Source organism: Otolemur garnettii, unplaced genomic scaffold (assembly GCF_000181295.1).
Source record: "Otolemur garnettii isolate 467f Iridium unplaced genomic scaffold, OtoGar3 scaffold00366, whole genome shotgun sequence".
In the NCBI taxonomy this organism is placed as follows: domain Eukaryota; kingdom Metazoa; phylum Chordata; class Mammalia; order Primates; family Galagidae; genus Otolemur; species Otolemur garnettii.
The window spans coordinates 137,795-144,597 of NW_003852761.1; the positions used below are offsets into that span (position 1 = coordinate 137,795).

General features: G+C 42.2%; 1 pseudogene; it reads right to left on the reverse strand.

Moving 5' to 3' along the window:
* Positions 1 to 6,803, reverse strand: part of LOC100944920 — a 26,337-nt pseudogene that overhangs the window by 5,131 nt on the left and 14,403 nt on the right.

Sequence of the window (6,803 nt, forward strand, 5' to 3'; positions counted from 1 at the left end):
AAAAAAAAAAAAAAAAAAAGTTAGAATTTTGGCATTCAATTGAAGTTAGCTTGATATGAGTCTGAATAATATTAATAATATTGTTATATCTTTAAGAACTTTTTATAATTTCCATTCTTCAAGGTGTTCAGAAAGAAAATATCTATAGAATTCATGTGAAGTAAACTAAGAAAGCAATCAGACTAATTCATTACAAAAATCAATTAAACAGAAATGAAGGTAGCAAGAGAAGTAATGAGGAGAAAATATCTAGAACAAATAAAGTAATAATAACTTTAACTCATTTATATTTAACATAATTAACTCATTAATCTAAAAAGATTATATGGCTAAATAGATTTACAACAAATGAGTTTCTACAATATTAGCTCTAGAGAAAAAAAAAAACTCTCTGTAGCTTTATGGACTCAAACAGGCGAACAAGTAAAAAGACAAAAAATCTATATGCCAAGCAAACAGGAACTCAAAGAGGGTGAAGTAGCTATAACTATATGGGACAATATACACTTGTAGCCTAAACAGCCAAGAGAAAAAATGTAGTAGTAATAGAATAGGCTCCTTTACAAAGAATCCTCAATATCTATTACATATACTCACAAACCTCCTTTAGGTATATTACATATCTTGTATAACATAAACACGTATCTATAACATCATTGATTCCAAACATAAGAAATAAATCATGGCAAAAGCAAAGGAAGAAATAGCTGTGTGGTTACTTTTAATTTAAGACCTTAGTTTTTCTTTCTCTTTTTTAAAATTTCAAATTAATATGAGGTTACAAACAATTAGATTTCAGGCTGGGCACAGTGGCTCATGCCTATAATCATACCACTCTGGGAGGGTGGATACCTTAAGCTCACGAGTTCGAGAGCAGAGTGAGACCCCCAACTCTACCAAAAATAGAATAACGGGGGCAAGAGAATCACTTGAGCCCAAGAGTTGGAGGTTGCTGTGAGCTACGACACGACCACACTCTACCCAGAGCACCATCTTGAGACTCTGTCTCAAAAAAAAAAAAAGAAGAAAAAAAAGGCTCGGCGCCTGTGACTCAAGCGGCTAAGGCGCCAGCCACATACACCTAAGGTGGCGGGTTCAAATCCCCAGCCCGGGCCCGCCAAACAACAATGATGGCTGCAACCAAAAAATGGCCAGGCGTTGTGGCAGGCGCCTGTAGTCCCAGCTACTTGGGAGGCTGAGGCAGGAGACTCGCTTGAGCCCAGGAGTTGGAGGTTGCTGTGAGCGTGATGCCATGGCACTCTACCCAGGGGGATAGCTTGAGGCTCCGTCTCAAAAAAAAAAAGAAGAAAAAAAGAAAAATTAGGTTACAATGTCTGCATTTGTTTTTTTTTGTTTTTGTTTTTTTTGAGACAGAGCCTCAAGATATCCCCCTGGGTAGAGTACCATGGCATCACAGCTCACAGCAACCTCCAACTCCTGGGCTCAAGTGAGTCTCCTGCCTTTGCCTCTGCCTCTGCCTCCCAAGTAGCTGGGACCACAGGCGCCCGCCACAACGCACGGCTATTTTTTTTTTGTCGTTTGCAGCCGTCATTGTTGTTTTGGCGGGCCTGGGCTGGATTTGAACCTGCCACCTTAGGTGTATGTGGCTGGCACCTTAGCCACTTGAGCCACAGGCGCCAAGGCAATGTCTGCATTTGTTAGGTAAAGTCTCCTTCATGGTTGTGTCCCTTACCCAGAAGGTGTGCCATATACCCTTACATAAGACAGCATTTTTAATAATCAATTGAAAGATTAGAAAAAGATTAATAAGATAACAGAAAACTTAAACATACTGCATTACTTAGACCTAGCAAACATGACAACTCCCTAGTCAATAGTAGCGAAAGAAGGCTGGGCATGGTGTCGCAGGGCTTTATTCCTAGCACTCTTAAAGGATGAGGCTGTAGGATTGCTTCAGGCCTGGAGAGTTTGTGAAGAGCCTGAGCAAGAGTGAGACCTCCTCTCTAAAAAATAGCTGGGCATTGTGGTGGGTGCTTTTGGGAGGCTGAGGCAAGATATTCACTTCAGCCCAGGAGTTTGAGTTTGCTGTGAATTATGATGATACAGCACTCGAACAAGAGCAACATTGAGACGCTGTCTCAAAAACCAACAAACAAAAAAGAATGGGCAGCACCTGTGGTTCTCACTGAGTAGGGTGCTGGTCCCAAATACCAAGGGTGCTGGGTTGGAACCCGGCCCCGACCAAACTGCAACAACAACAACAAATAGCCAGGCGTTGTGGCAATTACCTGTAGTCCCAGCTACTCGGGAGGCTGAGGCAAGAGAATTGCCTAAGCCCAAGAGCTGGAAGTTGCTGTGATCTGTGATGCCCCTGCACTCTACCACAGGTGATAAAGTGAGACTCTTTTCTTTTTTTTTTTTCTTTAAGAGATAAACAAAAAGTAACAAAGGATTGAACTGACATTTCTCAAAGAAGATCCATAAATCTCCAACAAACATTAGAAAGAGTGATCAAAATTTGTAACTATTGAAGAAATTCAAAGCAAAATCACAATGAAATATCATACATCATACTCAGAATGAACACTAAAATAAAATTCTCCCACTGAGAACTTTTTTTTTGAGGGGGGACAGAGTCTCACTATGTTGCCCTTGGTAGAGTACTGCAGCATCACAGATCACAGCAACCTCTAACTCTTGGGCTTCAGGGATTCTCTTGCCTCAGCTCCCAAGTAGGTAGAACTACAGGTGCCCAACACAACACCCAGCTATATTTTTGTTGCAGTTGTCGTTGTTGTTTAGGTGACCTGGGCTGGGTTCGAACCCGCCAGCCTCGTAGTGTGTGTGACCAATGCCATAATCACTGGGCTACAGGCACCAAGCCCCACTGAGAATTCTGAAGTGATTATGTGGGCATCTCCAACTTCTCCCAGCCTTGATCTGGGACTGATCCTTCTCATCCAGAAACCTGAAGGGAGATGCTCACTCATGACAATGGAGACAGGCCTGAAAACCTTGGCACTTTGTGTGTGTATATGTTTATATACCTATTTGTGTGTGTATACATATATACAGACACTAGAACCTCCAAGTGACCACCTCCCCAGGTTCACCTAATGTACATAGAGTGGGCATGCAACACATGCACGTATAAGTACACTAGGCCAAGTTCCTTATGCTAACTACCTATGTGTGTTGACAAGATTTTTACAATCCCTTGAGTGGTCAGCTCACCAAGCTCTACTGTGTTTCTGTATGTGTGTGAGTGTGTGTGCATAACACAGTCCTGACAGGCATAACTTAAGCAAGAGATAGTTATAAAATAAAGGTTATTGATGACAGGCATGGTGGCCTTTATCTGTAATCTTAATCACTTTAGGAGGTCAAGGCAGGTGGATCACCTGAGCTCAGGCATTCGAGACCAGCCTGAGAAAGATCAAAACCCCTTCTCTACTAAAAATAAAAAAAACTAGCAGCACTGTGGCAGGTGCCTCTAATCCCTCCTATTGGGGAGGCTGAAAAGAGAGGATCACTTGTACCCAAGATTTTGACGTTGCTGCGATCTACAATGCCTCTGAACTCAATGCCAGGGTGATAGAGTGAGAAACTGTCTCAGAAAAGTTTTTTACACTGATTCTGTAACAAGAGAGAATTTATAATATGCTCGGGAATACTGTAACTCCTCAAGGACATAGTATACGTAAGAAATGTATGGCGTAGATACCTTTAACTATACTAAAGTTCAGAAATTAGGGCTTGGCACCTGTACTTCAAGCGCCTAAGGCTCCAGCCACATACACTAGAGCTGGTGGGTTCGAATCCAGCCTAGGCCTGCCAAACAACGACAACTACAACCAAAAAATAGCTGGGCATTGTGGCGGGTGACTTTAGTCCCAGCTACTTGGGAAGCTGAGGAAAGAGAATCACTTAAGCCCAGGAGTTGGAGGTTACTGTGAGCTGTGATACCACAGCATTCCACCCATGTCAACAGCCTGAGGTTCTGTTTCAAAAAAAAAAGTTGAGAAATTGGGCTCAGTGCCCATACTTCAGTAGCTCAGCATCTAGGACACCAGCCACATACAGCAGAGCTGGCAGGTTCAAATCTAGCCCTGGCCTGCCAAACAACAATAGCAACTACAATCTAAAAATAGGCAGGAGGGGCAACACCCATGGCTCAGTGGCGCTGGCCCCATATACTGAGGTTGGCGGGTTCAAACCCAGCCTCAGCAAAACTGCAACAAAAAAATAGCTGGGCATTGTGGTAGGCACCTGTAGTCCCAGCTACCAAGGAGGCTGAGGCAAGAGAATCACCTAAGCCCAGGTGTTGAGGTTGCTGTGAGCTGTGTCACACCATAGCACTCTACCGAAAACAATAAAGTCAGACTGTGTCTCTGGGAAAAAAAAAAAACCAAATAGATGGGTGATGTGGCAGGTGCCTGTAGTCCCAGCTACTTGGGAGCTGAGGCAAGAAAATTGCTAAACCCAAGAGATTGAGGTTGCTGTGAGCTATGATGTTACTGCACTCTACCGAGGGCAACAGCTTGAGACTGTCTCAAAAAAATAAAATAAAATAAAGTTGACAAATTAGACATATACAAATTAAACTATCACAGTTCATATAAAGACAATGCTGAAGTTAAATAACACGAGTGTTTTTTTGAATATATTTGGAGGAAGATTCTTAAGTGTTCTGATAAAATTTACTGACTATTCTTTCTGCAGAATCTTGTTTGAAATCTTCATTGAATCAAAACCTATAAAGCATATGCCATCTATTTGCCATCTATTTGAAGTGTCCTGAGATGCCTGACCCAAATACTAGTATTAACAGCTCATGCTCATATTTTGAACAGGACGCTAAGCATTAGGAAGGTTGAGAACCACTGTGCTAAAGAATAAAGAAATTGTTTTGAGGCACAGTTTCATTCCTTTACCCAGGTTAAAGTACCATAGTATCAGCTTAACTCACAACAACTTCAAACTCCTAGGTTGAAGTAATCCTTAGCTGAGGCTACAGTCAACCACCACACTGCCTAGCTATTGTTTTTTATTTTCAGTAGTGAAAGGATCTCACTCTTGTTCAGGCTTGTCATATACTCCTGAACTCAAATGATCATCCCACCTCATCCTCCAAGAGTGTTAGGACTGTAAAAGTGAGCCACCATACCTGCTTAAAGAAAATAAAAATTATTTTTTTGAGACAGAGCCTCAAGCTGTCACCCTGGGTAGAATGCCAAGGCATCACAGCTCACAGCATCTCCAACTCCTGGGCTCAAGCGATTCTCCTGCTTCCGCTTCCCAAGTGGCTGGGACTATAGGCACCCACCACAATGCCTAGCTATTTTTTGGTTGTAGTTGCCATTGTTGTTTGGGAGGCCTGGCTGCATTCGAATCCCCAGCTCTAATGTATGTGGCTGGTGCCTTAGCCGCTTGAGCCTCAGGCATTGAGCCTAAAGAAAAAAATTTTCTTTTCTGATTTTTTTTTTTTTTTGCAGTTTTTGGCTGGGGCTGGATTTGAACCCACCACCTCCGGCATATGGGACCAGCACCCTACCCTTTTGAGCCACAGGTGCCACCCAAGAAAGCTTTTAAAAAATGTTTCAGAGATCTTCAAAAATACACAAATTGTTTTTATTCTAAAAATCAATCAAGCAGCATCAGAGTTTGCAGTCCTGGATAAGCCATAGAAAGTTCTTCCTTTGCACCGTAAACTAGAAAGAACATCACTGAAAAACTAAACTCCTTCTAGAAATTCAAATGAAAGGCCAGGCACCTATAATTTTAGGACTCTGGAAGGGTAAGGCAGGTGAATTGCTTGAACTCAACCAGTAGGAGTCCAGTCTGAGCAACAGCAAAACTACGTCTCTTAAAAATAAAAACTAGCTGGTCATTGTGGCAGGCATCTGTAGTCCCAACTCCTTGGGAGGCTGAAGCAAGAGGATTCCTTGAGCCCGAATGTTTGAGGTTGCTGTGCTCTATGACACCACAGAAACTCAACCCAGTGTGACAAAGTGAGACTAGATTTCAAACAAATTTCAAAAAAATTGAAAAGAAGAATAGGGCCAGGCAAGGTGGCTCACACATGTAAACCGAGCACCTGAGAGGCCAAGGTGAGAGGATTTCTGGAGTTTGTGAGTTTGAGCCTGAGCAACAGCAAGACTCTGATTCTAAACATAGTTAAAACATAGTAAAAATATTAGCCAGGCCTTGTGGAGAAACCTGTTCTCCCAGCTACTTGAGAGGCTGAGACCAAAAAATCACTTCAAACAAGACAGTTAAGATTGCTCTGTGCCATGCTGATGCCAGGGCACAATAGTCTGATGGCAACACAGTGAGATTTTGTCTCAGTGAGAAAATAAACATAAAGGAAATGAAAACAAGAACAGAGGTGCCTTTATGTAACAACAAGAGAAAGAAACCCAGGCTTCCCAGAACTCATTTCCAATTAAGCCGAGCTTCCCTAATCACGTTGCATTGTTTGGTTTCCTCCTTCAACTTGGGACCTCTGACCAGTGTTATCTGCTTCATTCACTCCAACCTACCTGGGTGCTTGACCACTGTCTGGTGAGTCTTCACCTTCCAGGGTTCTTTCCTTTGCTCCAGACAGGTGATGAGGTCCGGCTTAGAGACATCAAGCCCTGTTTCATTAGAAGAAAAAAGATAACATGACGCTTGTCGGGCTTCACCAGTTAACAATCTAGTACCTTCGTAGAGTAGAGAACACAACATTTTAGAGATCCTAAAAGAATAATCTAAAAGTAGAGGTTTGTGACAGAAACTTTAGAATATTTTAAAAGCATTTAAAATGCTCCACTACCCAGTACTATGGAAATAAAATTTGG